Below are 18,406 nucleotides of genomic sequence, written 5' to 3'. Positions count from 1 at the left end.
AGAAATAAACATACATATTTGATATGAAAGTAGAGAGACTATTTCTAGGAAGGAAGGAGACCAGCAAGAGAAGCTCATGGGGCAAGTGTGAAGAAAATACAAAGATAATGATAGATATGTGAGAAACCTCATGAGCTAATTTAAAATGTTTAATTATGTATTTATAAGAAGACAGATAAAGTTTAACTGCTCCAAGGAGCTTGTTGGGAGCAGAGACTGCATTTCAACAAGATTTCCCCGTTGCTCTGTGCAGCAGTGAAGTTTGAGGAACACTGCTGTAATGCCTCCCTAGGGCCATGCCTGGTACAGGCAGCAGCTGACATCATGCGGCCACACAGGGCATTTGCTGCAGGAAATGAAAGTTAGGTACACAGAGAAAATCATTCTATCAAATTGTGCACAAAGTCCGGAAAGGAGAAAAACAAAAAGACAGGAGACAAGAGTAGAGTAGGAGGAGATAAGTAATTTCTCTTTGTGTCAAAGAGAACTCCAGGAGAAAAGTAGAGTCCCTGAGAAAACCTTCCCAGAAAAACAAAAATCAAACAATATGGCAAAATTGCCTCTCATCAGCTTGAGACCTGGAGTAATACACATTCATCATATACCTTTGGAGGTTTAGTAAAAGAGAACCCAAAAAATATTTTATTGTAGGACATATTCATCTACAGTATATATACACCAGCGGAAGTTACAATGGAAAGGGAAGGAAGCAAAATGCCTTCCTTTTTTTCTTATTCAGCTAGTAGCAGTATAATTAGAATTAATCCCCAATTATACACAGTCAGCTTTATAATCTACCTGTAGGCTGTTGATCTTATCAGTGCAACTTGTTATGCTAAAAGTCAGTCACTATGAAAGTCAGCCATGCCCCTAGGTCAGTACCAGCTTGGCTAGCTCTCACAGTGTTGGAAGGTGTTATGCGAGCTGCTGAGGGAGAAGAATTATTACCCTGTCCAACCCGGCTGTAAATCCTGTAAAGTACAAAAACGGCCAACCCAGCACGTTATGCCCACTGCTACTATCATGGCACTGATATCTTGGCAGTATCTCAATCAGTCTGATTGGACTTAATACCCTCAGTGGGAGGGTACTCACACCTGGCACTCTAAACCTAACCAAGAACACATAACTGGAGAATTCATAGACCCAAGAGGAGAACCATTTGCTAAAATGATACAGTAATATCCAACTGCCTTCTAAATAGTCACCCTTGTGCCCAGAAACAGGTGCAGCTCCCACATCTCATCTATGCAGATGCTTTCTACAGCAGAGGGAGGCTGCCACAGAGAATCATGGCTGGTCAGAGTACATAGAGGAGGTGACTGTGGAGTGCCCATCCTCACATGGGACATCTATTACATAAGCGACACATGCAAGGCTCAGGAAGCATTGAGAAAGGAGTAATGAAAAGACCACGAGAGCCAGAGGACTTGAATGGCTGCTAGACTGATGTCTTCTGAACATGCCAGAGATGTTGCTTTCATACACACTCATCAGTATGATTCCCTGCACAAGACCATACCACTTGGCATACCAATATGATGGAGGAAGGGCACCAGGCCTTATCCTTAGCTGAAAAGCTACAGGTAGTTGATAGCTTCTGTGACAAAGAGAGTCAGTTTCCTCCAAGTCATCATCCCTACAGCTATGTACACAAGCAACTCTAATTGGACTTAGTGAGCTATATACAGATAGACAGACAGACAGACAGACAGATGATAGTACAGAAGAGGATCAGGACATAAGTGTGTGTGAGAGAGAGGGGGAGAGAAAGAAAGAGAGAATGTGGAAGGGGACATGACAAGATTTAAGGAAAAAGAATAGCTGGATATAATAAAAATACGTTGTACTCAAATACTATTAATATAAGTTTAAAGGCATAACTGATGCTATTAACTAAATCTTGAGAAATGCCTGTGGGTAACAAGCATACAAAAGAAAAGAGTTTATCATTAAAAAGAAAAAGTCAGTCACATACAGCATTTCCGTCATCTCCCACTGAGCTTGCAGAAACACAGGAATGGAGCACCATATCAACTCACATGAGAAAACACATGTTTAGGAAGAATGTTGATAGCATTTGCCTGTCTTGAGCACACAATAGAAAGGTACTCCCATGAGACAACTTAGGTAGAAGTTCCTAACAGTAAAGGCAAACCCAAGACAACATGAGCTGTAGACTGTGTGTGTGTGAGTGTGTGTGTGTGTGTGTGTGTGTGTGGATTAGCTATGAGCTACTTTCAACACACACCCTGGGCCCATCCCCAGCATTGCCAGTTGAGAGTGTTGAGCCATGGTCTGAGAATTTGCCTTTCTTTTTTTATATTTTATTTTTAAATTTAAATTTAAATTAGAAACAAGGTTGATTCATATATCAATTCCAGGTCCATCTCCTTTTCCCTCCCCTCCTCCCGTGCCCTCCCACCAACCCCTCCAATATCTCCTCATTTCCCCAGAGAGGGTGAGGCCCTCCATGGGGTTGTCCATAGTCTGTCATTTTGCCTTTTTAACCTATCCTTGGGTTATACAAACTATCCCCCCCCGCAACTGTGTGATAAGACCATTGCAGGATGGCACAGCAGGGAATGCCCCAAGCTGGAAGAAGGACCTGGAACTCTGAGATTCTATCAGAACATTGGACCTTTGACAGATTATTTAAAATTTGCTTTGAGGTTTTAGTTAGTAAAATGGGGGAAATGGCAGGGCTATTCTTCAGAGTTGTCATGCTACTTAGAATGTCACATAGACATCATAGTCTTAACCAACTTTAAACATTAGGTCCTTCTCAGCTATTTGTCTGTATATACATGAAGATAAAACATTACTTTTGTACTAGCTTCATCCAATCTAATGTGTGCTTCTATTGCGGAATATTATTTTAAGATGTGTTATATTTGTTTATGCTGTGGAACATTTATTTTAATGATGCAAAGATGTGTTGTGCTCTTTTATGTTGCATTTGTTTAACTCTGTGAAGCTGTGTTACTTTACCTGTCTAAAGCACCTGATTAGTCCTAAAAAAAGAGCTGAACAGCCAATAACAAAGTAGGAGAAAGGATAGGCAGGGCTGCCAGGCAGAGGGAATAAATAGAAGGAGCAAAAGAGAGAACAAGAACACCAGGAGGAGGAGGACTCAAGGGGCTACCCAACTACACAACCAGTCACAGAGTAAGAAGTAAAGAAAAGAAACACAGAAATATGTCAGGAACCTCCACCGTAATCCAACCATAGCATTATCACGCCCTCCTCATAGAGGAGATGTGACTCCAGGCCACACTGAAGAAATAACACCTCTTAAGATAGGAAGCAAGTTTCGAGAAAACAGACTTGCAGCTTATCCACCTAGTGTAAATTACCAAGTCACTCGGGCATAGGCTTGAAGAATGTGAAAGATAAAGTTAGAACCTGCAGTTATGTTACCAGAGGACACAGGCTGACCGACCCATCCCATTGACCTCTGCTCCTCCAGGCTCATCGCAGCTGCAGCTAACACTCCCATTCCTTCCCCTCCTCACTTCCCCTATATAAATTCCTTTGGGATGAATAAAGGTTGTCGACATGATCAGAATCCTGTCTTGTCGTCTGTTTCTGTAACCCCTGTCCTTCATTTTCTCCTAGGTGTTCCCGGTCTATGTTGACTGTTCCCCGCCAGCACAGTCAGAAATAAAGAAAGGTTAAAGCCCAGAGGCAAAGGTAGATGGGATAATTTAAATCAAGAAAAGCTGGCAAGATGGCTATTGGCCATTCAGCTTTTTATTAAACCAATCAGAATGACAGATTTTACAGTGTACAAAAAGATTATTCCACAACAGTCTTTGACTAATGACCTTAGGAAGTCAGTCATGGTGGTGGGTTCGTTCTGCACATCGCATTTGGTACCTTCTCCTTGTCTGCCCTGGTTACTGCCTGCTTTGGTAAGTGGCATAATTATACACCATCAAGTAGATGACTCCCTTGTTTAAATCATTTACCCCATTCTCTACTGATGTTTCTTATATTTTCCAAATAATCCATTGGCATCCAAATCCTCATCTCAGATTTGGAGTTCCTGTGAGAACTCAAGCTAAGATGAATAGAAGGTGTGGAGGCCCCCATAGTAGAGTGTCCAATGCATATACCCAGGTCTCCAATGGCCTCTGCATCTAAAGAGGTGACAACCCAGAACTCCTTTGGATTTCCTTTGTGTGCTATCCAAAGTCCTCACTGCTTTGAAGTCACAGTGATCTCATCTGCTCACTTCTCTAGAACATTCTCCTGCCATTCCCATCCTGTCTCTGGGCTATAGACATATTGGCATCATTCAGTTTCCAAGACATCCTTCTATATCTAATACTGAATATTTTCTTGAAGTCAAGGGAGAGTGTTGAGTTTAGGCAAGTGTTCTTTTTATTTCTACAACTATTGGGATGAGCATATATTTTGCCTCTCGTACAGAATGCAGTGTGTTAAAATAATCGACTTGCATATATTGAGTCATCCTTTGACTCTAAGGATGAATCACATTTGGTCATGGTATGCAATTTTTCTAATTATTCCTGAATGTAATTTTCTGGTGTTTTTGTTGAGGATTTTTGCACATATGTTCATCAAATATATTGGTTTATGTGGTGTCTTTTTGTAAAGTGTTGGTCTAGTTTTGGCAGAGAAAAGAAAAGGAAAATCTGGCAAGAAACAAGGTTGGCCATTCACAAGAGATGACACTAGAAGAAACCATCCTGAGTGAGGTAACCCAGTCACAAAAAGAGAAACATGGCATGTACTCTCTCATATATGGATTTTAGACATAGATCTGGGGAGTGCCAGCCTACAATCCTATGGCCAGAGAGTCTGGGAAACAGAAACTTCATTTAGTGGCCGGTTAAGTACTGAGCTGAACTCAAGAAAGCCAGTAACAGAGAGGGAGGACTGGTGATCAAAGGGATTAAGACTGGGCTGGTTTAACCCCCAGAAACAGCTGACCAGACAAAGGTTAACTCTTGAATCCCAGGCATCAGCCTGGGAATCCAGCATGGGACTGATCAATACCCCCTGAATTTGGGTGTCAATGAGGAGGCCTAGGGAACCTATTGAGCCTTGGGCAGCAGATCAGTACCCATCCCAAGTATACACACGGACTTTGGACTCCCATAGAACAATGTGAGGTGCACTCTCACCCTGAACTCTTGGGGAAGGGTCTAGGCCCTGCCCTATATGAAATGACAGACTATGGACACCCCCATGGAGGGCCTCACCCTCCCTGGGGGAATGAGGGGATAACAGGGGGGGGGTTGGGGGGATGGCATGGGAGGAGGGGAGGGAATGGGAGCGGGACCTGGAACTGACTTGTGAAGCAACCTCGTTTCTTATCTAAATTTAAACTGGAAAAAAAAGAAAGTTATTTGAATGCATGTTAAACATTAATGTAATTTTTGAAAGGTTATATCTGATTTTTTTTACCAAAATAAATCTGGAGAAAAAAAAAAGAGAGATGATAAGCCTCCATGTGTGATTTATTTGAGAGCTGGGTGGTAGCCCCCCCCCCGAAAAACACAAGAGTTAAAAAAAAACAACCATCAACATGCTTCCTTAGGGGAAAAAAGAAACAAAGACAAAGAGAGTAAATTGAAGGAGGGAGGGAAAAAGAGAATGGACCGTTTTAGAGCAGGAAGTAGACAGAACACAGAGAGGAAATAGGAAAAGGGTCACATGGGTACAAGATGACTGCTGCTGCTTTGAATGCCAGAGACCTAGTAAAGCTTCAGTGACCACCACCACTGACTTAGAATGGACTAAGCAAGGCTACAGTGGTTTGAATAAGAAATGTCCCTCATAGGCTCAGGTACTCAAACATTTGGTCATCAACTGGTGGTACTGTTTGGGAAGGATATGGAAACTTTAGGAGGTGAAACTTGCTGCAGGAAGTATAACACTTGGGATGAGGTTTGAGCACTTAGACCCTCCAGTTCCTTCTCTGTGCCCTGCTTGTGGGTGAAGATGTGATCTCTCACTTACCTGTGCCTGACTCCATGCTTTCCCCATTATCGACTACCCCTCTGGAACCACAGGCCAAAATAAATTCTTTCTTCTACAAGAGTCATTGGACATGGTGTTTGATCACACTAAAAAGTATCATGGGTCATCTAAAAGATATAGAAATGAATATTCAGAGAAATGTATCAGAAAAAGGCAAAGCCTGAGATCAAGAAGCAAGGAGATGCCAGCAAATAAGGATATCTGGCATTGTCTGGGGCATCCAAAGACAAGAACCTAAGTCCATCTGGAGGTTCTGTTAATATAGTATTTTCTGCTCAAGGAAATCTCACAAACTGAACTTCTAGCCTTCCACAGTGCGCCCCATGTTTCTCCATCTAAGTTTGCTGTTTAGTCTCACCCATTTCTTCTCCTAGTCAAAACCACTGCTTTGAAACGATATGAAAATATTTGCTAATATGCAATAACTATCTCTATGCTAACCTTGGTCAGCTCATTCAGTGAAAACACCCCTTCTCATGGAATTCTCCCACCCTTTAACACCAAAATCCATCTTCCCTGCTCTATCAAAGCAAAATCATTGTCTCCCCACCCCCCATGCTCATTTCATTAGTATACAACATTCTACCTCATGGTAAGGGGCATGATGTCTACCAATCCCACGTGACTTACAGTGTTCAGACAACATTCTCATCACAAGACATGTCCATGATGCATACACTGCACTTAGTACTTTCCATAGGTGAGACTTCCAACTGCAAGCATCTTGGGATAGGCCTTAGGAGTCTTTCCTAATTGCTGCATAGTCTTCAAGTCCATCCAAATGAACCTAACTAACCTAAAGCAATGTTGGCATAGAGGAGCTGTTTCCTCTAAGCATGATACAACCATCAGCCATCATGAAACAGATTTTCTGTGATGACCTACAGAAGATCATGGCCCAGCCCATAGTCATGAAAATGGGAGAAACAGAATAACATGGGTCTGCGGCAACAGTAATGCATCTGTTAACATTTCTCCACAGAAAAGGAAAGCCACCAGTTCCTATCACCACTCCTACCTCCCCCATCTGCATGTGATCTTGGGAGTATATGTGCTAGACTTTAGAAGAAGTAGGATACCTTGGCGGGGGGTGACCTCAACTATCATGAGGTCACACATGTAGGGGTGGGAGTTTCTCAGTGATGCCTTTGAATTGCCATTGAGTCACCTGTGTTCTTATAATGCATCCATGACTCCAGGAAATAACTCCAGGAAACTTGCTGATTCACTAAGATCAACCTAGACCAATTCCTTTCTTTAGTCCTTTATTTAGAATTATATATACATACATTGGATACTATTTATATGTAGTATATTCATTTTAATAGTATATTATATAATGTATGAATTAAATAATATGATATATGATTATTTTCTCTAACAGTATATATTCTATAGATATATTCTAATTTTTTCTAATGCTTTGTCTTGCTGCTTTGAAATCTGTGTGTTCTTTTACTTCAATTCCTTGAATCAGAGACTAAGACCTGGAACTCAGCCCAGACCCTGACTATGCAACCTGGTGAACTGGAGCTTCGGGAGGTGCCTGGAGTTTGAGCACAGAGCTAAGTCATCCATTTGTAGGGTGAGGCTGGGTCATGAGGTCGGATGATCTGCTTAAAGCATCTCCAAATAGAGAAGGTCTAGGCTGGCCAGATAGCTCAGTAATTAAGAGTACTGTTTGTTCTCACAGAGGACCTGGGTTTGGTTCTCAGTACACACATAGCAACTTGCAACCATCTGTAACTCCAATCTCAAGGGATCCAATACCCTCTTCTGACCTTCGAGAGTACCAGGCTCATGTTACATAGACATACATGCAGGCAACATACTCATACACTTAAGAGAAGACTTTCAGGAAGGTGTGGACAGAAGTTTCTGTCCCACCCGGTCCCGCAGCTGTTTAGTCCCAAATAAATACACAGAGGCTTATATTAATTATAAACTGTTTAGCCAATGACTCAGGCTTCTTATTGGCTAGCTCTCTCTTAATTATTAGCCCATTTCTATTCATCTGTGTATCTCCACATGGTCTTGACTTACCAGTAATGCCCAGGCCTCTTGCGTCCTTGGCAGCTACATGGTGTCTCCCTGACTCCACCTACTTCCTTTCTCTATTCTTCTTTGGATTTCCCACCTGGCTAAATCCTGCCTGTCCATTGGCCAAAACAGCTTTATTCATCAACCAATAAGAGAAACATATATTCACAGCACTCAGAAGGACATCCCCCATCAGGAAGGAGGGACTTTAAACAAGGGACAGCAAAGCAGGAGAGGGGGTAAGGTGGACCTGAGGAATTCGAATGGAGTGAATCGACAGCTTCAGGAATGCTGACCAGTGAAGATATCTAGGAACCTCAAATGTGTCACACTGCAAAGCTAGGATTTGGTCACCAGTCACTGAAGGGGAGATGGGGACTGGCAGGATTCAACCTAGAGGAAAACCTCTAAGCCCTGACTGAGAAAAACAAAGCCAAAAATATGGTGCACACACAGAAGCTGGATGGTGAGGTGAACATGACTCCTTCCCCTCCTCAGACTAAGCCCTAATCTTCCCACTTGAGCTGTGGGAAGAGAAGTTTTATTGTTGTTGTTGTTGTTTTAGCAGAAGACAACATTGAAAGTATTAATAGTGTCTTGGACTATTTTGTAACATGAAAACGAGGCTGGATGGGGGAAAGGTGTCAACAGGAGGAAAGATGCAAGTGAAACACCAGGAGAATGTTTAAAGTCGGGAATGAAGGAAATGCAACCCATGGCATAGTTTCATTTCCGTCAAGCTCAGCCTGATGTTCCCTGCACCTGCTACAAAACCAAAACAAAACACAGTACAAATTCCTCCCAGCTTTGCCTTGTGAGATTAAAATAGAATCGAGAGTAATATTTACTTTTTTTCCTCTTCTGAGTCCTCTGTATCACAAGGCATTAAAGGCATTTTCCTCCTTGAAGCTGGCTTTGTAGATACTCAGTAAGCTCTCATTTACAAATGGAACAGGATCACTAAAAGTGGCAAACAGATACAAACTTTCACCTCATGTTATGTAACATGTGGAGCAGCTGTGGTAAATCAGTGGCTCGGTTAAACCATGAGTGTCAAAGTCTGAGGTCACCTTGTCTATCCTCTGAGTCCTAAAATAGCTTCTGATGCCTTGCTAGCACATTCTCATTTAACAATATCCAGAGATATGAATACAAAAATATGATTTCCTTTACTCTTCATTTACATCAAAAAATCACATCCAGCCAACTTCCCTTAGGTACAGTTGATCAGTTCATGGAACTCACATCTTTGCTTTGCGTGCATACATGTGTGCATGCGTGTGTGCATGTGTATATGAGTGCATGCTTATGAGTGCTCTTACTGCATGTGCGTATTGCAGCATATGTATTACTGCTGTCCCCAACAGTTTCCCTAGAACTGAAGTATGGATGGCTGTGAGCCACTGTGTGGATGCTGGGAACCAAACCCAGGCCTTCTGCAAGACCAGCAAGTGTTCTCAACCACTTACCCATCCCTCCAACCCTGACTGACTCACATTCATAAGCCACTCACTGGAAAGGAGTGTTTATCACTAGAATAAGAACAGACTGGAGCTCACAGCAACTTGGTACATGAGCAAAGCGTGCTCTCCTCAAGGGGCAGGAGATGGTGGCTGCAGATGAGCAGCTAGCTAATCATAATGAGTGAAGAAGAGTATTCATCCTTCCAAGTCTAAAGAGATGCTGCTCTGGCGAGGTTTCTAGAAGCGGTGTTTGAACTCTGGGGGTAGCCAAAGCACTCCTCTGGGGAAGGAAGTGTAAAAGTGGGCAGAGTAGGCAAGGGGAGTGACATGGCAATGCCCACCAGACTCTCCCTCCAGCCTGACTCAACAGAGAGTGCTGCCCCTTGAGTCACATCACGGAACTGACTCCAACCTTGAGGCAAGGGATCAGAGTTTCATATCCCATTTCCTGTCTGTTCTTACCTGTGAGCTGCTGGATGAAATATAAACTCCAAAACAGTGTGACTCCCTGCCAGCACTCCAGCACCTATGTGTGTATGCGGGGTCTAGGCTCAGGGTCTGGGCAGGACACTCAAGGGCCTACGCTAGATGTGATCCTGGAGATGGACCTGAGGAAAACTGCAGCAGGCCTCTGGATCAACCATCACATGGGAAGACCATGCCAGGCAGACCCATTCTGGTCTCTCCATAGTAGGGCAGTGACAGAACATGTGGTCATGCCAGGCCACTGAGACATGCTTGCTTGTTTCTAGAGGATCCCAGTACCTCCTAGTATGCCCAAGGTCCAGTGCATAGCTTTTTAAGGAACCACAGAATTCCAGGCCCTACTTCTGAAGTTTTCACAGACACAGAGACCAAACTCAAACAGGCATCTATATTCATATCTGCCAATACCATAACAGGAAAATATTAAACAATTCTTCCACTTTCAAATCACATTCTAAATTTCCTCCAGGAGGAAAGGGGTCTGGCTGCCATGTTTCCTCTTTTCACAGGAAATTGGAAGGCTTGAGAGAACTCTGACACAATGAACAAGTCTGTCTTCCAAATCACCTATCATAAAATTAAGGATTGAATTGCAATATACAGATTAATTCCCTCTTGAACTAGAGCCTGGGCTTGAAAGCAAGGAGGAAGAAGGACTGAGCAGATCAGTTTTGGCAGACGTTAAAACACTTGAAAGCAAATTGGCTGCTCTCTCTGCCATCAGCAACAGGAAGCAGAAAGATGCATGCCTCCCAACTATGACCATCAGAGAAGTTACTTCTGATAAGCATGCATTTGAGGCAAGAATGTACATTCGAGTAATGTGCACAGGTTTACATTTTCACTGCCTGCGTTTCTGTCTTACTCCCTTTATGTGTTAGAAGCTCCTTTAGGGGAAGATTTGATTGGGACTCACTCCGTCCCCTTCTCCCCATTTCCATGCCCTACACACAGAAAACGCCCCACCAATATTTATAGAATTTATGAGTAAATAAAATCAGCAGAAATTTAGCTAAACCATTTTATGATCTGCTACCACCATCATCAATAGTAGAGTTTATTACTTACCCAACTATGAAAACATTGGAACTAGTCTTCTTAACACTTTAACACCTTAGGGATAAATGACTTGCCAAAAACAAGCTGAACTGCAAAGCCTTCAGAAGCAAGAGCCATTACCCAGTACATTTCAATAGCATCAAGTAATTCTGAGGCTGGGGAAATCCACTGCGTAAGGGTGCCCTCTGCTGGAAGCAGTCATTTCCACTAAGCAGGCAAAGAGCAGACCACTTTCTCACTAATCCATCAAAGGCAGCATCTGCGATCTTAACGCATGAGGTTTACAAATTCTGAGGGGCAACCAGAGAACCCCATTGCCCTCATATTAGGTAAAGTCAATTCAAACTGAGGTTCAGGGGAAAATACATCGTGACAAAGAAGCTTGGGGACTCAGTGTTCAAGCTCCAGCACTAAGCACACAGGTGTCCAATTTTATCCCATTTGAGCCCCCTTTAAAGGCATCTTACCTTGGAGAAGTAGATTCAAGATGGCTGCTGCTAGAACCCTCTAGGCTTTGAGGCATCAGGGCATTCCAAGGAGTCTGAGCGATCCATGGGGGTTTTGTGAGGAAATACAGTGATGGAGCATGATTTTTTAATCTTTTTTTAATTTAAATTAGAAACAAGGTTGCTTCACATGTCAATCCCAGCTCCCCCCATCCTCCCCTGCACCCCCACCTGCTCCCCCAGCCCTCCACCCAATCCCCACCAGTCCCCTCACCTCCCCAATCCCCACTGGGGAACTGGGATTGACATGTGAAGCAAGCTTGTTTCTAATTTACATAAATCAAAAAAAGAGGCCATGAATTTGAAAGTGAACAAGAAAGGATGTATGAGAGGGTTTGGAGGGAGGAAGCAGAAGGGACAAATAATAATCTCAAAAAAAAGTTAAAGAATTACAAAGCCACAATATCACCTTCACTTGTGCCATCTTTCATGCCTGAAAGACATGGCCAAGTTACGCATTCAGCTCACGATGTAACTAGTCCCCTTGAACTGAAGTTCTCTAGGTTCCTCTGGGCTGACCCTAGGGGAACACTTCCACACATATGGTCAACTGGGAGCAAGGAAGCAGTTCAGTTCAGACGGTCTCGTTTCAAACATGTTTGCATTGCTGCAATCTAGTCTTGCCCTGGAACACCTTTCCTCTTGTTGTAGTTCAGGTTTCTCTAATCAGATACTAATCTCTTTAACAGTTGCCTTCCCCACACCCTCCTTGTCCACAACTTTCACCTCCCTCTCACTTCTTTCACCAAAATGTTGTATTTAGGACTACATAAGTATATACATATAAATATAATGCATGCGGTAACAACCAATAGGAAACAGGCCATGAATTTGAAAGAGAGCAAGGAGGAGATATGGCCTCTCACTGTGGAGCTGGGTAGTGCAGTGAACGGTAAGGAAGGCATAGTCTAAATACTATCCTGTCTTGAAATTTTCTCCACCAAAAAATTATTCCATTACTTTGTGTGTGTGTGTGTGTGTGTGTGTGTGTGTGTGTGTGTGTGTTGTGGTGTGCTTCGATTAGCTTTATTTTTATTATACTAGAGTCAGATGGTTTTTCATTGATCAAAATAACAATGTCCAAGGTATTATCCAAATAAGAAATGCATATCATTTTTTAATTATCCAGAAACTGGATGGCTCAGAGATCTAGGGTAGAACCAAACATGACTGACAAAAAAAAAGTCAATGCAGTGATTCCTAATGATATTCCGCTACACTCATAGATTGGTGCCTAGCCCAGCTGGCATCAGAGAGACTTCCTCTAGCAGCTGACAGATGCAGAGACCCACAACCAAACATTAGGTGGAACTCGGGGAACCTTGTGTAAGAGGGGGAGGAAGGACTGAAGAAGACAGAGGGGTACAGGACACCACAAAATCAACTAAATAGGACTCCTAATGGGTCTGCACTAGGTCCTCTACATATATGTTGTGGTTACTTAACTTGAGGTTTTTGTTGGACTCCTAAAAGTGGGAGAGGGGATATCTCTAATTCTTATGCCTGCTCTTAGAACCCTTTTCTCCTCCTGGGTTATCTTGTCCAGCCTTGACAAGAAGGTTTGTGTCTAGTCTTACTGCATCTTGTTATGCTGTGTTTGGTTGATATCACTTGAAAGCCTGCTCTTTTCTGAAGTGAAAATTATTCCATTACTTTTTAATTCAGTCTCACCCAAGTCTCAGATCATAAGCAAAAATATAGTCAGTCTTTGCTACAATGTCACATGAATGGTCCCTAGCCCATCCAATAGATTTTTGCCCTATTCTGAAACCACTGTTCATATTTCTCTTGGCATTCTAGTCTTCCCAACTCCTCCCTGAATGACCCAGAAGGTTTACCTAACTCTAGGACTTCTCCAGCCCAAAGCACTAAACTCTACTGAGTATTCTAAAAGTTAGCCTTTGTTTTCTTAGGGAACATCATTGACGCGTTCATCACAGCATCAGCCTCATACCTCCTCCAAATGTCTGCCCTTGTCACTCTTCTTGTTGTTGTGAGATAATGCCTGACACAAGCAACTTAAGGAAGGAAGGAAAGTACAGTCCATCATGGAGAGCATCTTAGTCAGTAATCTATTGCTGTGAAGAGACATTGTGACCAGGGCAACTCTTATAAGTGAAAACCCTTAACCGGGGGCTTGCTTACAGTTTCAGAGGTTTACTCCATCACCATCCTGGCAGGCAGCATGACAGCAAGCAGGCAGGCACGGGAGCAGTAGCTAAGAGCTATATCCTAATCTCTAGGCAGAGAGAGACTCTGGGCTTGGCATGGGCTTTGGAAATCTCCAAGCACAGACCCCCAATGACATACTTCCTCCAACAAGGCCACACCTCCTAACTTCTAATCCTTTTAAATAGTGTCATTCCCTGGTGACTAAGAATTCAAATATATGAGCCTATGTGGGCCATTCTTATCCAAACCACCACAGAGGGGAAAGCAAGGAAGCAGGAAAGCAGGGTACTTAGTTCTTTGGAGGAATAGGGGAGAATCTGGGGCTTTGGACTAGGGAAATCCTAGAGTGATGTCAATGTTCAATCAGGTGTGAGTTTGGTGTGAGAGCCCACAAGTGACTCAGTTTCATCTGAAGTCTGTTCTAACTTATAAGACATTAGAGTTCAAGCTTGTGTGTTTCAGTCTCCTTGAGAGCCGTGAGAAGGTTCAGATTAAGCCCATGGGATAGAGTATATTATCTCTCTAACGAGCAACTGATACCAGCTATAGGCACACAGAGATAGGGAATGAAGCTTCTTGCTGCTAGTAGAATCCACATGATAGATAGTGAGCCTGGTTGCTCCTTGATTCAAGGACAGTGCAAGAAGCTGGTTAACTGACTATGCTGCTCTTTGTTCTATGGACCAGACAGTCCTCCTGAATCTGTGTTTCTGTCTCTTTTTCTTTATCTGCCATTTCTCAATCCTCATGCCCCTACTCAGGTAACCCAGCTGACACAGAACAGGCTCCGACAGTTTGGAAGACCATAATGCAAGAGCAGAGAAAGGCAGCTAGCACTTAGTTTGCTTTCCTCTTTCACTGAGTCTGAAACTTCAGCCAATGAGATGATACCCAAATTCAGGGTGGTCTTTCTCTCCTCAGCTAAACCCCCTAAAGACACATTCAGGGATGTATCTCTATTGTGCTTCTTTTTTTCTTTTTCTTTTTTTTTTTTTGATACCTAATATATGGTGTTTAATGGCTGAAAATTTTAATTGTTTTTACTTTTCTTTTTATGTAAGTTAGAAAGCTTGTTTTACATGTCAACCCCAGTTCCCTCTCTCTCCCCTCCTCCCATGTTCCCCACCAACTCCCTATCCCATCCCCTTTCTGCTCCCCAGGGAGTCTGTCATATCATTTGGAGGAGGGCCTAGACTCTCCCCGTGTGTCTAGGCTGAGAGAGTATCCTTCCATGTGGAGTGAGCTCCCAAAGTCCATTCGTATACTAGGGATAAATACTGATCCACTATGAGAGGCTCCATATTTTGCCCAGACCTCCAAACTGACATCCACATTCAGGGGGTCTGGAACAGTCCTATGCTGGTTTCCCAACTATCAGTCTGGGGTTCATGAGCTCCCCCCCTCCCTTCAGGTCAGCTGTTTCTGTGGGTCTCTCCAGCCTGGCCTTGAACCCTTTGCTCATCACTCCTCCCTCTCTGCAATTGGATTCCAGGAATTCAGCTCAATGTTTAGCTGTGGGTGTCTGCTTCTGCTTCCATCAGCTACTAGATGAAGGCTCTGGGATGGCATATGAGGTAGTCATCAATCTTATTATCAGAGAAGGACATTTAAGGTAGCTTCTCCACTATTGCTTAAATTGTTAGTTTGGGTCATCCTTGTAGATTTCTGGACATTTCCCTATTGCCAGATTCTCTTTAAACCTATAATGGCTCCCTCTATTAAGGTATCTCTTTTCTTGCTCTCCTCTATTCTTCCCCCTGACTCAATCTTCCTGTTCCCTCATGTCCTCCTTTCCCCTCTCTTCTCCCCTTCTCTTTCTCCTAACTCCCTCTCCCCTCCCCCCATGTTCTCAATTAGCCCAAGAGATCTTGTCCCTTTCTCCTTCTTCAGGGGACATGTATGTCTCTCTTAGTGTCCTTGTTTCCTAGCTTCTATGGCAGTGTGGATTGTAGCCTGGTAACCCTTTGCTCTGTGTCTAAAACCCATATATGAGTCAGTACATGCCATGTTTGTCTTTTTTTGACTGGGTTACCTCATGAGGGATGGTTTCTTGTAGTTCCCTCCAATTGCCTGCGAATTTCAAGATTCCATTGTTCTTTTCCGCTGAGTAGTACTCCATTGTGTAAATGTACCACATTTTTTTTATCCATTCTTCAGTTAAGGAGCATCTAGGTTTCTTCCAGGTTCTGTTTATCACAAATAATGCTGCTATGAACATAGTTGAACAGATGTCCTTGTTGTATGAATGTGCATCTTTTGGGTTTATGCCTAAGAGTGGAATTGCTGGATCTTGTGGTAGACTGATTCCCATTTTCTATTATGCTTCTAAATCTAATCAAGTGAACAGCACAGGCTCTGAGTCCAGTTATATTTTTGTAAAGGAGGAGATTTGTGAGTCGATTCTCACAGCCCAACAAATGCCATGGTCACCAAGATTTGCACAAGACTCTTCATTCCAGCACTACTTTTTTTTACTATTTCTTTTGTTTTTGAGATTATAATTAAATCACCCCTTCCTCCCTTCAAACTCTCCCATATATCCCTACTTGCTCTCTTTCACATCCATGGCCTCTTTTTTCACTAATTGTTGTTACACACATATATGTACTCCTAAATATGGCGTACTCGGTTTTGTAATGTTACTTGGATTTATGCTCTCAGGGATGATCATTTGGTATTGTATAACACAAACAAATAAAAATCTATGAGACAGATATTGGGGTTTAAGCTTCAAACTGAAAATCAGAAAAGCAAAGCAACCGGCCACTAGCTCTTACCTCTACCTCAGACTGAAAAGACTATCCTGTCCTCAGCATGGCTGGAGAATAAATCTCTAAGACTGACTTTGATTCCTCTTTTTATAGCTATCAAATCCTAAGATTAAAGGCATGTGATCCCAAGTGCTGAGATCAGCTTAGTGTGAGCTGTTTCTGTTTAGAACTGAATCAATTTCATGTAGCTCAGTGTGGCCTTGAACTAACTAAGATCCATCTGCCCGTCTCCTGAGTCCTGGGATTAAAAGTGTGTGCCACCACTGCCTGGCTGTATGGCTTGCTGGTATGACTGCTGGGATTAAAGGTGTATATCACCACTGCCTGGCTCTGTGGATTGTGGCTAGCTTTGCTTTCTGTACCTTCAGGCAATAAATCACAAATAATATATCACCACATTATTGGATAACAAATTGGTGTGCTCTTCTCTGGGGAAGACTATTTCTCCTGTTCTCAGCCTTCTTTAGCTGCCTCTAGGTCTTTGTGTAGGGTTGAGGCCTAATAGACTTTCCCCCACTTTCCCTCTTTGACATGTCTGTTGTTCTTCTTCCACTCATGTTTGGGCAGTCATGTTGGTGACACTTTAATAGATGGAGCTTTTGACATTTCTAGAAGACACAATCTCACAGCAAACTCCCTGATCCTCTGGCTCTTACAATCTTTCCACTCCCTCTTTCTCCAGTGTTCCCTGAGACTTAGGTGCCAGAGTTTCGGCACTGTTTTTAATAGGCAGACACTAGACAATAAAATTAATGAATAAACTATTAGTCATGAGGTAAAGTAAACTATTATATAGCAATGATCACAAATAGATATGGGTTAATTTCACACATATAATGTTGAGAAAGGGAAGCCAGTAGTAAAGAATACATATTATATGGTTCTAAAGCATACTGAATGCTTATGATAGTTTTTCAAGTACAACTAAAACTAACTTTGGATAGTAAAAGGCAGACATAGACCAGCAAAATGGCTTAGTATATTAACGAACCTGCCTCCAAGCCTGATGACCTAACTTTAATCCCAGAAACTATGTAGCAGGAGAGACTCCACATGAATGTTGTGGGGTGCATGCACACAAAACAGATAAATAAACAATAAACTTTTTTAAAGACATAAAATGCTTAGCTTTGGAGATGTGGAAAGTGAATACAGTAGGAGGGGGGCATGGAGGGGTTTCTGAGGAGCCAGTAATGGGCTGTCACTTCTGGGTTCTCAGTTTATAAAATCTCTTCTGCTGTTTATTTATGATGAGTGCACTTCTTTTTATACGCATCATACCATTTTTTAAAGAGGGCTGCAGATAGAGTTAAGTGACAGAGCGCTTGCCTAGCATGTGAGAAGCCCTAGACCTACTTTTTAAAACATTAATGACTACACAGGCTAACAATAAGCAAATATACAATCCTTGATGACCCCAAATTTCTATTTCTCCGGGTTTGTTGTTCCTAATGGAATTTTAACTAAGGTGGTCAGGGGTTAGGTCAGTTCAGGTCTTCTCAGAAAAAGATCAAGGTGTTCAGGAGACTTTGATGGGGGAAAACAGCTGCAAAGACTCATGGGAACTAAAGTAGCAGGCAGGCAGACCTTTCCATGTATGACAAAGCTTTTATATCTGTTAAAGAAGGCAGAGAAGGACTGGATAAGAATGATCACAGAGGAAATATTTTAACAGAACAAGAGACAAGTATGGAAAGCAAGAGAGGGCAATGACAAGACAATATGCTCAAAGAATCTGATTCATTCAAGGAAATGTGATTATGAAGCCATCATCTTGCACACGAATATGTGCAAAGAAAACATTTTTATTGCTAAATGACTTCTATTTATTTATAACATTATAATGACTAATACAATTTATTTTTGCACCATTTTATTTTTGCATTTTGAATTTCTT

Source organism: Mesocricetus auratus, unplaced genomic scaffold, assembly GCF_017639785.1.
Source record: "Mesocricetus auratus isolate SY011 unplaced genomic scaffold, BCM_Maur_2.0 Super-Scaffold_100004, whole genome shotgun sequence".
NCBI lineage: Eukaryota > Metazoa > Chordata > Mammalia > Rodentia > Cricetidae > Mesocricetus > Mesocricetus auratus.
The sequence above is the reverse complement of the archived record's forward strand: the minus strand, read 5'-3'. Positions refer to the sequence as shown.